Source organism: Cuculus canorus, chromosome 14 (genome assembly GCF_017976375.1).
Source record: "Cuculus canorus isolate bCucCan1 chromosome 14, bCucCan1.pri, whole genome shotgun sequence".
Lineage (NCBI taxonomy): Eukaryota > Metazoa > Chordata > Aves > Cuculiformes > Cuculidae > Cuculus > Cuculus canorus.
In genome coordinates this window covers 6,793,015-6,810,087 of record NC_071414.1, presented here as the reverse complement: position 1 = coordinate 6,810,087, position 17,073 = coordinate 6,793,015, and the positions used below count along the sequence as shown (strand labels likewise).

General features: G+C 36.1%; 1 long non-coding RNA gene across 1 annotated transcript in view; it reads left to right on the top strand.

Annotated features, from left to right (window-relative positions):
* Positions 1–17,073, top strand: part of LOC128853604 (uncharacterized) — a 188,044-nt gene that overhangs the window by 58,661 nt on the left and 112,310 nt on the right. The window contains exon 2 of the long non-coding RNA XR_008452234.1: positions 6,689–6,808. This is a non-coding gene — a long non-coding RNA (uncharacterized LOC128853604). The remainder of the gene's footprint in view (positions 1–6,688; positions 6,809–17,073) is intronic.

Genomic DNA, 17,073 nt, shown 5'->3' with positions numbered 1-17,073 from the left:
AAGGGTTATGGGGCACTGGCAGAGGCTGCCCAGGAAGGGGATGGAGTCCCCATCCCTGGAGGTATTTAAAAGACAGGTAGACAGGGTGCTCGGGGACATGGTTTAGTGGCAGATAGGAATGGTTGGACTCTGATCCAAGAGGTGTTTTCCAACCTGGTGATTCTATGATTGCTTTTGTGAAAATATTTATTCCCCTTCTAGTGAAAGAAGAAAACTATGAGGAACTGTTTGCAGGGCGTTTAAAATATATATTAGAAAAATGAAGTTCCAAGTGGAATAGTGAAGTGAATCTCTGGATGTCTGAATGGAACTGTACTCAGAATTTCCAGTTGTATTGAGTGAGATCTAGAGTAGTGGTACAAAGCCATGCCAGGACTGCTTGTTTGCTGCCAGTTTTCAGCACTTTATTCCATGTCTGAGAATGCTCTGGTTGTTCTTAGGAGCCCGGACTCATCATCTGGGAGTCCGATTATTTTCTCAGAGTTTCTGAGTATCACAACTATATAGAAAAATGGTAAATGCAAATGCTAAAGAGTCAGAAAATATAAGGCCAACAAAAAATGTTATTTTTTCATATATTATGATTTAGACTGATGTGAATTTGATGTGCTGACTTTTTACTTAAAAAGTTTATGGTAACAAGATTGATAAGGTCACACACTCAAGTACCTGAGCAGGATTTTTCAGCAGTGAGAAAAAGGGATTGATAGTCTGACTTGTACTAATTTTATTTACTGCAGGACTGTCTGTACCAACATATTCTTTTTGAAACAGGGGAGTCTATGTGACAAAATAAACGTTTCTTTTCTGTTTGCAAGTGCCTCAATGGAGGACGCTGCTAACAAGACATCTACTTAAAATATCTGAGGAGCAACTAAGTCTGATTTATATTTTGTAAAATCCTCATTTTGAAGCACCTTTTTTTGTATTGTATACTAGATGAATCTTTTCTAACACCACCCTTTGTTTTTCTTTCACATAACATTCACATTTTCCTCTTTCATAAGAGGAATACGTAACACATGAAGGGCGTGTGCTCCATGGAGTTCTTTAGAGTAGCCAACTACTAGACTTTGTAGAAGTGTCAAGCAGCTCTGATTTTTGCTGAATATCTTAGAGGTAGTGTTGGTGACCACCAGGATAAGGAGGCTGGTACAACCACGTTGTCCTTATATTGGCTTGACATCATGACTACAGATTATATTGCGTAGCATTTCTTTACTTTGCTGTTCATCCTACAACAGCATACTTTGAAGCCTATTTGGTCGTTTATCTTATTTTTAACCTTTGGGTTTGATGAGGTTTTTAAGGAACAATAAAGAAGGCAGGTTTCTGTGTCCTCACTGCACTGATAGAATAGCAGCATAGCTAGAGGTCTGCCAAAGGAATCAATTACGATTTGGAAAATGGCAAGCACTGGGTCCCTGCCAATCTGCAAATAGATTGGGCAGTTTGCTTTTTCTGACAACATGTGTGCAATTTTAAATGACAAAAAATGTGGTTTTTTCTTGGCTTCTTTTGCAACAGCAGGTGACATGTTGACATTAGAAATAGCAGGCAATGTGATACTGTATGATTGTGGTCTGAAGTACTAGCCAAGTTCTTGATTGTCAGTGATAAAAAGACCCATTGCATAAGATTTGTGTGTTTGCACCAATGCTTCCATATTAGACTATTTTTCGATAGACTCATCTGGTAGGGTGATATTTTGATATAAATAACACATGTCCTTATTTTTTTTTGGTGTCACTTTTGGAAAGCATTTATTACATGTATATTAATAGTGTGTTTTCAATTAGTGCAACACTTTATTCAAAGAAAAATTTCTACATCTTTACAGTTGGATAGATTAGCAGTTAGATAGGAAAGATTGCAATACTTTCTGTCCTTCCCCCCCCCCTTTTTAAGAAAAAAAAATAGATTTGGGGATTTCTTTTTTCCCAGTACAAAAGATAAATGGTTAATAATTTGCTTTCTCTGCTTGGGATATCAACAGAGCAAAAGAATTGGAGTCTGAATAGTGCAGTCAGCCTAAAGACTCACTTAAACATCTTTAATGAAGTTGCTGTTGCCTGTTAAGAAAGCAAGAAAAAAGACAGGCATGTGTGGGATTGGTATTTAAGATGGAGAAAGGATAGGTTCTAGTCTGAAAGCTTCCTGTTGTAATTATTACAATTGTACACGGTACTGCTTTGCATACCCTTCAGGAGCGGTGAGCATGGCCGAGGCTGGTGAATCTGAAGCAGTGTTAGGATTCCTGATGGGTTTCCACAGCTCATGCTACGAGCGGAGACTACACATCACGGAGACGTGAGGTGCTGGAAATCGGTGTTCTGTAACCTACGCTTTAGCAACCAGCTGCATCTTCCAAGTGAGAGGGCACTGCGCTGAAAAGCATAGAGAACAGATAAAGTGAATCCCTGGACTTCAGAAGTTGAGAGAGAGTTCCCAATCTGCTTTGTTACAAATAAGTAGTGGCTATAAATGCTGTGTGTTACTGTCATTTTTACCAAAAGGCAGAGATCTCGCTATCTGCAGCGTCACTAATGCCTGCCAGAAAACTGATGTACAGAACGCATATTTAGAGAGCAAGTGCCCTCCTTGTGTTTCATCCTTGTAGACAGTTTGTAAATACGATAAGGGAAAGCGATGTAATGTGGAATGCTAATCTTTTCTGAGACCAGTAAAACAATAACTGAGAAAAACAGTTGCTATTTGAGTTCTGAGCTAGTGGGTTTTAAAGATAACTTTAATTATGGAAAGTGTGCATTAAGCAATAGCAGCTAAGAGCTTGACAGGTTACAAACATAACAAAGTGATCTTAAGACTCAGGAAACATTCCTTGATAGTAGAGACAGCTTTCCAGTAGGCAAAGTTTGAGGTTTATAGCGATTATATAATTGACGGTAATTTTGTTTTAAAAAATTAGCTCCATCAACAGTGATTTTTAAGTTTATGGTTTACTAAGCATTTTTCAGCACTTACCACTTAACTTTAAAGGAAATAGCTATACGTGTACTGATGGAAAACAGTAATAACAATGCTGATAAAATTTTAAATGTACGAACTGAGAAGCTTGTGAAATAATCATAGAATCACCAGGTTGGACAGGACCCACTGGATCATAGAGTCCAACCATTATGTAATTAGGCTTTTTTGCTTTTCAAGAACTTAATTATTAACTCTATAAATGCAGTTTTGATGAGTAGGAAACTCTTTGAGTTTAATGGTTGGATTGAAAAAAAAATCACTTTATTGTGACCCTCCTCAATGCTTTAGTATTTTCTTTTTTAAGTATAAAATGAGGTTTGAAAGACTTTTAAGATGTTACACCTTTGCTTCATGGTAATTTGTTCCTCATAGGTATTTGACCTGTCCTTTATCTGGGAAGACTTTTAGAGCTCTTAATCAGCTCCACCACAAAAAAAAACGTTCTTTTAGTGTCTTACCTGGATTCTTAATTCCCTCAACTCAATACTTTCAAAGAACGATAAACATGTTGTTTAATGTGCGTTATTTTGTTCCATGCAAGGCTGATGTGTTGGGTTTGGTTTTTTTATGTGATTCATTCTACAAAATTTCAGCCGTGGTAGAATACTTTAAACCAACTGATTAAAATTTAACGAAACTATAAGAAACTAAAGAGTGTTATAACTGAAACACAAAAAGACTTGATTTACAGAAATGGTTTTGAAGTCTCAGGAACCAGATTAAATCCCAGCAAATAAATACTTTGATATAGTTCCTCACTGAGATCAGTAGAAATGGATTTTCCCCAACAGTCTGGAAGACTGTTTAATTGCTATAGCCAGTCAAAAATATTCTCCCTTTATCTAGAAATGTCTGTTTTGTTGATTTTCTCTTTTAAAGAGTCTGTTGGATGAGGTTTCTCCTCTTTTCAATCCATGTAGCCTGCACTAAAAAAAAAAGGAATTTTAAACAGGGCCTGGTCTTTCAAACTTTCGTACTCTAAAGACACATCTTCTAATGTCCTGCCTACCTTGTGGTCTCTTTGCAAAGGCAAAGGGCATTTTGATATCTTTCCTAGCTCGCTCATAGTTCTTAAAAAACTGTAAAATATAAGCTTGTGTAAGCCAGGAACCTTATTGTTCTCCTTTGATTGGCATTGGATGACAAAGCTCTAACAGTAACTGCTGCATCTTTAATGGCATTCTCATCATTGGAGCCTAATTAGGAAATAAGAATCTTAAAAATTTCAAGTCTGACAGACTGTAAAAGGAGAGTTACAATTCAGTGTTTACGTTTAATTTGCATTGCAGTGCAAAATGTCATTAGCACTAACCTGCTGGGGCTTACATGCCACCACAGCTGAGTGGCTGGGCACATAGTTCTTCAAAAGCAAAGTAGAAATTTGGTTTGGTCTTGCCAAAGGATGAGTCTTCATGATTTCCAGCTGTCTGCAGAGGTCAGGATCAAACAAATAATATACTGATTCAGTGTGGGACAAGGTACAGTGATGGGTTGTCTAGAGAGAGCAAGAAATGCCAGATGCAGGCATTTGTTATGAGTGAACATAGAGAATGAAGCAATATAGAAAATAAAAAGACAGGAAAAGTATTATGACATGTAGTAATTGGAACAAAGAAAACAAATAAACACTGTCAAGAAGCCAACTATAGCTACAGAAGATCGTCTGCTCTGACAGTAACAGTGATGATTTGTGTACATGAAGTTGGGGATGAGTAACTAAAAGAGAAATCTTGGTGAATGGATTTTGACACTGTTTTTGAAACTATTAGGGAGATACTTCCCTCCAAAATGGGTAACGGAATAGCACCTTAATCAGAGAGAGTACCTACACATAGTTTTAACTGCAAGTCTGGATCTCTGTTAGGTGCCATTTCTCTTCTGTTTCTTGAGACTTTGGTAAGGACATTAGGACTAACATCCTCATGATATTATATCATTAGTGTAATTTTTCTTCATTAAAAAAAAAAAATAAAATAGAGCAAGTTTGTAGAAGTAAGAGATGTAACACTTGGAACAGTCAAAAAAGCTACAGTTAACATCTCCTATGATTCTAGACCAAAATCTACGTTTGTTTTGTATTTTTTTTCTTTGCATTTAATTACTCTTCATCCCCTTCCAAAATAAGGAAATAACTGAAAGCTGCTACTTCTCAAAACTACTTTCCTGGAAATGATTACATGCCATGATTTTTTTTTTTTTTTTCTAAATGTCGTTGAGAAGATGGAGGTGAAGAAATTCTTAATTAGAAGTTCACATATCCTTAAAACATCTAAACAGAAAGCTTTCACTTTACAAAAATTCCTTTCTGAATAGTTTTTCCCTCTGCAGTTTTGTCAGATTCAACCTTCCCTTGGGCATTTGCTTTGGACAAATAGGTATTTTCTGAGAGAAGTTTTACTGTTGCGGCGCTGTATCCATATGAATTGAAGGGCTTTTTCTTGTTCTGAAAACATTTGAGTCGAGTGCTTACTGGAAGCTGGGGAGGGTTTCCTTCTTACTCTGGCGAGTATTTTGTTTTCCTCAGCAAAGAGCACATTTCAGTGTAACCGGAGGAATATTGGCCTCCATGGACAGCTGGTTGATCATGGTTGATCTGGTGACAGAGTTTTGGGCATCTGGTTTTAAAGAATGACTGTTTCTCACAAAGACTTAGCTCAGTCCTGTGATGTTTGCACTAGATATTGCATGGACTGAAGCCAAAGATAATGTGCTTTATATGTTTCTATATTACAACTGTGTTCCATAATGTAACCTATGTTAATAGTATGATTTGTAGTAGACTGTATGGAGCCTTAATATTTAATCCCTTTGAAATCAAATCTCTACTCAAGGGTGGGAATTCCTAATGATATGGTAGTAGTAAGAGTGTTTGCGTTGTAAGGGATCATGGCAGAAAGGGTTTAATGAAGAGATGGTTTACCACCATTTACAGAAGACAGACTGGTTTTGTTTTTTTTTAAGTAAATCATTCTCTAGCTACATCCTCTGGGAAAAAAAAATCCCCTCCCATTGTTCTTAGCTGTTTTGGAGCTTCTTTTATCTCAAAATTTCTGTCATAATAAAACACCTCAAAATTTATTTCTGATCAATCTGTGTTTGATTTATGAGCTGATTTCAGTGTTGAAGTCAAGCCTTTGACTGGTATCAAGCAAGTCAAGCTCTAGGGGAAGAATGTAAATATGTTCCTACTGCAGTCTAATCCGGGAGAAGAAAGAGAGATACATTCTTTATTAACAGGTGCTGTGCCTTGTGTCTGTATTGAGCAAATAACTTAAGCCTAGGGATTGGACTATTCTCGTTTAAAGAAAGCAAATAAAACTGAGCATAAATTTAGAATAATTTTACTTTTATTTTTTTAAAGAGTGGATGGATAGTACTTATTCAGACTTTTTCATTTATAATGCCTGTTTAAAATGTGCATTTGTATTCTATTTAATTTATCTCCTGCTTGCATGCATATAATGATCTAGTACTTAGCAGCAGTGTGACCTAGTAGTTGGTAGCAGGAGGTAAAAGAAAAGAAGAGCAAACAAACCATGATGTTTCTAAAGAGATTAATAAGAACCACAGCTTTGCAATTGATTGTAAATTAATATGGGATGAAATTGTAAAAAGTTTAGAGAAGTATGTAGTCATGACTTACAAGGATATAGCTGTGTCTGATTCATTTTTTAATCCTGATGGAATTTTGTTGCAGGTCTGCACAAAGAGATCAATGAAGGACACTACACTTTCCAAAATGCTGCTGCTCTGCCCTGTAGTGCTGTATACCCTGTAAGGACACTAAATGCTACGGAGAGGTGTCATCTTAGAGACGGTAAGGAAAGAAGGTTGTTAAATAGTTTAACTGGTGTTTCCTTTGTTCCTGACGCAGTTTGTATCTCTAGAAGGCCCAATACTGTGTTGAGAAGTATTAGGATTTCTGTTGTGTGAATCACCACGAGAATGGCAGCATCTTAGCTTTAGGACTTGGAACAGTTACTTGAAGAATTGATGTTCTAAATGTCCCACAAGTTAGACTTTAACCTGTTCTGTTCAGTGAGGTGGCAGTTGTTGTGAATGTTAGGTTTTTGGTTGTCAGTGACTTGAATGACTCAGTATGAGTGGTAAGACATTTGCTATTAGCAACTTTAGTGCTCTCAAGGTCTTGCAAGTTTCTTGTTGACTAGATAGGTTTGCTGGGTGTCCTTGCTACTGTCTGGTGTTTTCCTGAAACTGTTATTCACAGGAAAATGGCAAAATTATTATTTTATTGACGACTAGTAAATAGGAAGTCTTTTATGATTACTTATACATCTTACTCACTTTTTTTTAGAGTATTTGATTGTGCGGTTAAATTCAAAATAACAATAAAATGCTGTAGATGCTTTAACGCCCTCTTCATCAACTAAAATTTTTTTAAGGTGAGCAATAGTATCTGGATATGAGGGTCCAACAAGCTTAGTGATTTAATCATTGGATTTCAGTGTTGTACAGATCTAAATGTTGCAAAATAGACCTTATGTTGTGTTCAGCTATACAAATCATGCTAATTCAATTGCAAATTCTCTTGGGCTGAGGTTGAAATAAGGGAATGAACAAAATAAGGATATTGGTATCTCCTGTTTTATGTCTCACTGGTCTGGAAGAAACTGCTGTAAGAAGAAGGACACAAAATTAAGCATGTGGTATCATCATTGTAGTAATTACTCTCCAGTTAGTAGTATGAATGTTCAAGGTCCTACTTTTAGTTGTGTCATTGAATTTCGGTGCATTAGTACATCGTCTCTGTATTTCTGTATCTCCACCTTAACACTTTCTATAAAAAAAAAATCTGAGATCCTCTAAAAAAAATGGAACGTGTAAGGTGCAAAGTGTTAATATAGCATTCAGTAAAGTGGAGCTGCAGCAAACAGTATGAAATGTGCCTTGGAGAATCCTAATTAATTTAGAACCACAGTAAACAAATGGCTTGTCACTTTCAGTTTATATAAGTATAAAAAAAAGTAGAGGTTGGGGTTAGAAACACTCACAAGAACATATGCTTAACAAACCACAGTAAGCCAAACGAACCAGAGAAAGTCTAAGCAGAAGCAGAGATAACCCTGGCATCATCAGCACATTGTATGGCTATAATCCAGAATGCAAAAAATAAGATTGTTCAAACAAGTCATTCATATGTTTAATTAACTATGGCAAAGTGTTCCAATTGTGAGAGGTTATTTTAATATTGTGCAGATGCCATACTAACCACATGCTCACCCCTGTTCTTCTGGAAATAACTCCCACTGACTTAAACAGAAGCAAGACAGGACATTGACTATTGAACATCAGGGGTTATACCGGATGCCATTAAATCTTCAGATCTGTGAAAACGTCAGACTGATGAGAGCAGAATATGTACTGTTTTAATAGAAATCTTGGCAATTTATTATCTTTGTATACCCCAAACTCTTAAAAAGCCCTAAACGTTTGGGTTAAAACCTGAATCTGTGTATTTTCTATACTTAGATATGTGTGTGTTTCTGTACAATGTAATTAGTGTGTATATACCTACGCATACAGAAACACACACAAACTGATGTATGTGCTGAGAGGAAGGTCATCATGCATTTGATTGTCATTGTGGCCATCAGGCTGTGGCTGAACAGTTCCTGTGCACAGTTGTGAGGGCTATTCCATTCACAGTTATGGCTGTTCATAGTGTTTAGTCCTGCAGATGAAAAAAATTGAGATAGATTTGAACATCTTAGCCTTGCCCAAGTGTTGTATGCCACGTCTCACTCTGCAAGTAAGGATTCAATTGATAATGAAAAAATATTACTTAAAATTGTCAACTTTAGTAAAAGCTTATTTAAATAAGAAAGATGTTGTCTTACTTCCTCTTCAGCTGAAAAAATTTACTGTCAGCCTTTTTTTTTCCTCAGTCACAAATAAGTAGATTGTTTGTAGTGTGGTTTAAATTTCTAGTTTTCCAAGGAGAAAGGGAAAGTTACGCTCCTCTCTTAATTTGAGTGCAAAATGATGCGAGATGTGTGGGTGTGTCAGTACTTTGAAATAACTGCATTGATAAGCCTTGCTTTCAAGATTTTATTTCAAGATAGCCAGCCAACAGAGTGAAGAATATATATATATGTAGATACATATATGTGTGTGTGTGTATAAAGGAATTATTATTATTAGTTTTAAACATATACATGATTGGACAAGACTTATGTGTAAATTTGCTGAAGCAAAACTGTGGTGTTATCTTTGAAACACAGTAGTCACATTCTCTGACTGAGCCAGGAACTGAATGGGAACTTTCCTTCAGGCTTGTTGAAATCAAGGTATGGGCTCCCTCCCTCCACGTGTTGCAGTGTGAGTGTAAGTATTCCATATCATGTAGAACAGGTCTGTCAGAAAGGAATGAGAGGCAATCTGCCAACCCAAGTAACAAGAGCTGACTTAGATGGTAGGAAGGCAACCTGAGTGATGAGCATCATCATGCATTGTAAAAAGAATGTATAACTGTTCAGCCATGAAGCTCTTCCAGGTACCTCTCTTAGACAAAGATAGTGTTCACCCCTTCCAGAAACATTATTGTCGGAACAGTTTTTTGGGATGCAGGATGTGGTTGTCAAAGCAGGGAAGGGAATTAAACCCAAGTCATGTCAATAAATATTAGTTTACTGGGCAAAAAGGCATGGTCTACTTCCTTCTGCTGTTTTGGAAGGAAACAAATTATTTCATGCTTTAGCAACAAACTTGCGCAGGAAGAATTTCTGCTTGAATTTTCATATATATTTTGGCTTAGCCACCAAACCGAAAAAGCAATTATTTGTACAACATCAGTCATCACCATTACTGTAATAGGTATGTCACATTTTCTGAGAAACAGATAATGTTTTCTCTCTGGTTCCTCAAAAAAAAAGAGAGGCAGAAAGCAAGCAGTGTCTTGAAGGTGGTCAGAGGTCTGGAATACTGCAACAATTCAGGCAGCGAGTGACTTGCAGGCAGAGTGCAGGGGGACTGTCAAATACCCAAGGCAGGTTGTTAGACTGACCTGAGGAGTGGGGAGCTTGTGGTACCACAGCAAACTGGATGGACTCGGCTTATTTAAAGTAACATAAGAGGAACTGAGATGAAGCGTGGTTTTCTATACTTAAATTTGTTGTGAGAATAAACAGCAAAGGGGAAATAACTACTTAAGCAGAAGGATGATGATGGAATAGCAGTAAAGAGTTGTCATCAGACTTGAAGAAAAGCATAATAAGAATGAGATTTCTGTACAAAAGAACAGCAGGAATAGTCTTCCATGTGGGGTGGGGATAAATAGACCAGTTTACTGATGAACTTTGAAAAATTTGGGAGTGATCTTATGTAATGTACATGTCTGTAATAGTCTGGGACTGGACTTTGTGCCCAAAATTCCTTTATTTTTGTTTGAGATCTTTAAATTTATGCAAAATAACTGTAAACTTAGTGAGTGGTTTATCAGCTCACCTTGTAGCTTATCCCTAGCTTTGATAGATTTTTATGTAAAATAGTCAATGAACCAATATTAACCACCACATTCGATGACCTCCAAATATTGATTTGTTTCATTCCGGTGGTTTAACTCTAGATACTTTTAAACTTATTGCTGCTTTACTTGGATATATATGTGTATATCCAGACTTTTATATTACTATATTCTTAAGCACCATAATTCTACACTGTTTTCTGTAAATCAGTCACTTCACCCTATTTTCCTAGAGCAAATATTGTCACTTAGTCATCTTTGCAGACTTTTTTTAGCTGCAACTATTTAAAGTACTTTATTATTTCTCAAACTTCAGTATCTTCGACCTTATGTAGCTCTTCCAAATGATTATGCTAGGAATGAAAACACACTGTAATCTTCCCCAGGCATAACAAATGATTGATGGGAGTCGGAAGGACTCATACTGCAGAAGGCACTAGTCTGTTATCTGAAGATACAAAAATGTAGATTTTCTCAAAATCGATGTCTGTATACATTTAAGGATTAATACAATAATCCAGATATCCTGAATTAGTCTCAGTTTTATTAAACAGCGAAAGCACAAAAGATTTTCATAGTCATTAGTAAGAGATTACTACATACAGAGATTCTATTACAGATTCCTTATAAGTGACTGTGAATATTTGAGATACAGATAACACGACTGATGGGTTTCTAACCTCAGGCAGAGTTTCAGGGCCAAATCTAGAATGTTTCCCTGGGAATTTTACCCATTCATTAACCCTGTAAATCAATTAGAGATTATTGGATTGGTTTTCCTCTCTTAAAGCAGAGGCTGTACAATGTTATTCGTTTGTGTGTACATTTCCTTCTGTAATTTGACATCATTGTTGATTTAGATTGGAATTATATTTATCTGATGTTCAGACAACATAAACAATCATAATTCTACTTCCCCTTGCCATTACAACTAACTACATCTTGAGAAAGCTTTATTTTTATGTTTGAAGAAGATCATTAACCTTCTGTGGGCACGGACCCTCCTTTCTGTACCATATGCAGAACTGTTGGACAATATCTTTCTGAAGAGAACAGCAAAGCACAGTGTGTGAGGACACATTGTTTATATGTATTTAAAGGTTATCACATCCTATTCACTATATGAATAGCCCCAACTGACATTTTCTGTCTCTTCTCAAGCGATGCATGTCTTGTTCATTGTGCTATGCCGAGTCAGCTGTCAGGCACTGCATCAGGGGACCGAAAGCTATTTTCTTTCCCTGTTTTGTTTGCACTTCAACTAAAAACCTTTGAATCTTATGATTTCTTTGCAATACAAAAACTAATATACAGTGAGGGGTAGCAACTTTTAGCAGACAAAGAAATTCTGCAGCACTCTATGTCACTATTAAGCTGCACTGTACATAATAGTAAATATAAAAGGCAAGTTGAATTTGGGAAATGGTACTTTTAAAAAAAATCTTTTGTTAGTAAACACTGAGTTATCCAACTCCAGGTGAGCTTACTTTAAGTCATATAGAAATTTTAAAGGAGTTGAAAGTATGTTTGGTTTTATATTTACATTGCTGCTATGAAATACCCGTCCATCTCAGTAGAAGAAATGGCAATCCGTGGTGTGTGCAGATTGCTTACACGGAAGTGGCAGAGGTACCTAACAGACTGTCGTTTTAGAACCATACTTGTTTCAAGACATATGGCATAAGGAACAAGAGTATCCTTTAAATACACATTGTAAGAATTACTTTACAAAGCAAAAACCTCACTTTTTTAATTAGAAAAGCCCATCATGAAAATGTGAATTATCCTTTAAATCTCTTCAAAATCTGACAGATGTTAATGTAATAAAAATGCTTAATATTTCTACTGTGGTACGATTAAAAGGTATTCCATTAGGTAAAGCTAGTCACTAGGTGATAGAAAGATTTAGTAAAAACAATTTGCAAAACAATTTCACAATTTTTTGAAATTAATATTGCTTTTTATAGTTATTATCAATTTTGTGTTAGCTAAACACATAATACAGGTATGTCTGTACTGTTCTTTCCCACATGCATCTGTTTTGTTTAGAAAAGTGATGTAAGTAATTTTTGTTAATCTAAACTAGGAACATTTGTGACACTATCCAAACTTTTCCTAGCTTAGGCTAAAACTGGGCAGTGCTGGTTCTAAGGGCTTTTTCGTTACTCAAACCTGAAACTAAATGGAAATCTGTTTTCCCGTCTTTTCCTTAGACGGAGATGAGCTCTGCAGGTGTTGTGTTGAACACACAGAATATTCTCTTTCAGGTAGAGATCCTGATGTGGTGGCTGAATTCTCAATGTCCTTCCTGATTTCAGTAGTTTAGTCCCAGATCCTGTGGAATTTTATCTGTCCACCAGTTTGGCAGCTTTTAGCTGTTTGTCTAATAAGTACATCAAGACTAAGCACTGTATATCAGATCGAGCAGCTGTAAAATAACCGCCTTGTTCAAATGGTGAATTTTATCTATCCTTTTTTTAGAATTTCTGTTCTAACAAAAAGGGGATGATAAAAATCTCCACTTTTAATGAATAGGAAGGAGATATAAGGTGACTTTAAAAAAAAAAAAAGACACTGCAAAGGAACTTAGGCAAAAGTCCCCCAACATTCATTGTAATAAGGCATCTTGCATTCAGTGCCTTTAAATGAGATATATGAATTTTCAGCTGATTGTTTTCAAGTTCTATGTGGGAAAATATACAGTGAGCAAACCTATCAGCTGCTGAGTGAAAATCAAAGCTGTTTGCTATAAGTTGGATAAGCCCAAACTATAGGGTGTCTTACTAATACATAAATTATCTTCTGCATATTTAATCTGCTAAGAAGTTAAAATAGCTCAGCAGATATAATTTTTTTTTTAATATGTTTCTTTCAAATTTTCACTAAATGAATGCCCAGGGATTGTAAACAGACCTAAACTAATCACAAGAAAGCAAGGTGACTTCGGTCCTTGCTGGCTTTTCCAGAGGCTACTATGGAAATTGTTGTTTTCTTCGAGTGAGGGATGCAGAATCTCCCTAAAACATTTATGAGAACATTATTATAAGAGTTTATAGAATTGCAGCATGTTGCTATTATTACGTTTGATTTTTAGAGCACAAAAGACTCCCATCATGTGATTCAGCTTAAGTTCTGAAAAGGTGCCTGTTCATTCCTACTTCAGAAATTGTTTTAGACAAAGCAAGTTCTTAGGCTGTGATATGGATGCAACGTAGACACGCACATACCCCAAGTTATCACCTCAGAAAAGTATTAATCTTTAGACAGTCTCATTCCTGGAGATATAAAGCTGAAATGCAGAATAAGGACGGTTGTTCTGGAGTGTGAAAGGAAGAGGCAACTGATGGGTCTGATTAAGCAGCCTTTTGAATTCTCTTTTTCTAATGGGGATGATGAAAGCAGATTTTGTGTAGAGTTTTGTTTTGACTCGGTCTGCCACAAAGCTGTTTGAATCTAGGATTATGCCCCCATTATTCATATTGCCAAAAACATCAAAACAGGAACAAAGGGAAAGCTAACCTTGAATTTTCAGCATGTATTTTAGTCCTTGTAAACAAGTTACCATGGAGATGGAACCCATGTGAACTGCTGCCTTCCTCATAACTGCTGTAGACTTTGGACCAGCAAGAAAATGTGACATGGCATTGGTGCCATCTGTGACAAAAAAAAAAAGGAAAAAGAAAAAAAAGTATTTCAAATGGTACACTTAAGCGTCTCCCTGCAGCACTACCAAGTGAAAGCTTAGAAATTGCTTGAAAGCATCGAATTGCTTAAAAAATAGGTGGGAGAAGTGAGAAGCAAAGCTTTACCTGTTTCGCTTTTCCAAATTAAATAATATTGTAGCCGAAAATAAAATGCAAGGTCACTCTGCCTGTCTTGCTAGTGAGATGCAAGTCTGCAGAGGCAGCCTGATTGCAGTTTTAAATAGTTTTCACAAGGAAATAGCTTCAAAGAAAGTGAAGTTGTGACAGAAAAAGAGTTCTTAGAACAAAAAGAACAAAAATATCCTTGTCATTGATTTGTTGTTGTTGTTCTTGTATATTCAATAGCGCTGCAATTGTCATGTCAGAAATAAAAATCAGCTATCATACTTTCTTGCCTACTTATCTGCCATGAACAGAAAAGGGTAAATGCGAAGGTATTCATAGCTTTCCCTCATCCTTCCGAGTTGCAGGGTATCTTCTTTCTTATTCAAGACAGTCTATTGTTTACTGGCATAGTAGATTCATTGTTAAAATCATGTGTTTGGATCATCATCAATAATCTTTTATCTTCACAGCTACTAATTGCTTAAATCACATTACTCCTTTATGCGCTGTAGATAAAAAAAAGGAAAATCATATCCAGCCTCTAGAACAATAGCTATGACACCAAAAGGTTCCGAGTAAAACTATTTTGCAGGTATCAGAAATGGGATGGCTTTGAATAATGTACTCATTAGTGCAAATAAATAGTAATAAAATAAAAGCTGTGCTCTATTCTGTATTTTTTTATTATTTTAACTCCAGTTTGAAGTCATTATTTCTATTCACAACTTTGGAGACTGGAAATTAAAACTCCTGTGATATCTCTTGGGATCTTGTTGTTTAGCCTGATAACATTCATGCTTGGGGAGGGGAATTGTCTTCTAATCCATGCTTTTTTTTTCTGTTAGTTTTCTTTCCTTTTGCAAATATTATTTTGTAACCTTATGCAATTATTACCCAGTTATCTTCCTCCTCTGACTTGTGTTCTTCTTCTGATTTAACTCTTTCGATTCTTTGATTTTCCCTTTAGTACCTGTTGTAGTATCTTTTTCTTTCATGATGCCATCTATTTTAATTAGTTTGGTTCTTATCTCCTGCTGTAGGTTATGATCTGGAAGCCACTGAAATCCATGGCAACATTCCCTGATTACAGTAACAGTTGTCTCTTATATCTTTTATTGATGGCACTTTTAGATGTCATTGGTTTTGCTTGAACAGTTTAGGCAGTGTAACGAAATTGTCACTGTAAAATAAACAAGTAGGGAAATATCATGCTGCCATTGTACAGATTTTATAGTTTTGTAGAGTTAAATAGACGTATAGGAAAACAATAACCACAATCAAGTAGTTTCTTATCAAATAAAATAATATTATCTTAAAATAAATGACTTGATAAAGACAGCCAAATAAAAAAAAATCTGTAGTTTAAAATCTGACATTACATGAAATACTATTAATTATACTAGATAATTTGCTGCTAATGCTCTTAGAATCTTGCTGCCAAAGAAACTGTGTGGCCATGTATCCTGACAGCTCCCCTGTGTTAAAATGCAGGCAATATTTTCCCTACCCAAAACAAAGCGGTTAAAATTATATTCTCCCAAGCTGTATGGAAATACACTAATTTGTAACTTTCTAAAGCTAACACATTTATACTTCAGAGATACATAATTTAGTAACAAACAGCAGAGTGAATTTTGATCAGCTTTAAAAAAAATAGGTACAATAGCCTTCAGACTTCAAATGAGCTGAAAAGTCTCCCTTGGTATTTTCTTCAGTCTGCGATTTAAGGGCTAACTTTTTTCTTGTAGATTCCTTTAAAAGGTAATGAACAACTTAAAAAAGCCTATTTGTTAATGCCGCTACCTGGATATCTCGTTAATGAAGCTTTCTGTATCAGCCCAAGCACTGGCTTCCGTAAGGGTTTCTTGCATAAACGATAGAAATTTTTCCACTTGTGTCACACAGCTCTTGTTAACATAATGGAGAAGCTGAATAAATTAGAAACGTTCCTCCATCAAGTATTCTATAAAATCCTGTCAACTTCATAGTTAAGAAGTCACTACAGCATTTTTAAGTCTTGGAGTTATGGAGAAAGTACAATTCAAAATGCCAACAAGTTTTCCCATTAATGGATTAGAGGATAAACAAAGCAGGAAACTGCAGAAATGGCAGCCTGATGTCTAGATTTGACTAAATATGTTTTAGGTATTAAAAGCATCTAAATTATGAGGTATTTTAACATGTAAAAGCTCTGACATGGAGAACTCCATACTGTATTAGTTGCAAAGTAAGAAAAAGAAATATTATGTATTATGTGATAAACACGGCATATTTTGGAACTGCACTTCAGACAAGAAACTTTTACCTGAACGAGTCTGGCCACACTGGGTGGCTGTTCAGGTCAAATTTTAACGTCGGAAGCTCTGAACCTGATTTCCACTGGTGGGCAAAGCAGACATTTGCTAATAAAAGTCCATTTTATACCTGATATTGTCAGGAGTGCTGTAGCTGTTACAGATGTCTCCCTATAACAACACAGAACCTGTATTCTGCTCAGGTCAGACTATTTAAAGCTTGACCTCTCTTTCCAACCTCAACAGATTCTGCTGTGGAATTCTGGTCTTTCTTCTCTCCTGTGTCTGTCAGTTATTTATCCAAAAAAAAATAATAGGCGTGTTTACATGCCTGATAACCTCAGGAGGACCAGGAATTTCTTGTGCAAGTGTGTAGGCATTGCTACCTGTGCTGAAAGAAGCAGAGGAATGACAGCCCATCATACCTGTTCAAATTGTCTTGCTGTGTCGCTGTGATTTCAGTAGCTGTCTAGGTATTTCTCTTATAAAGAAATTT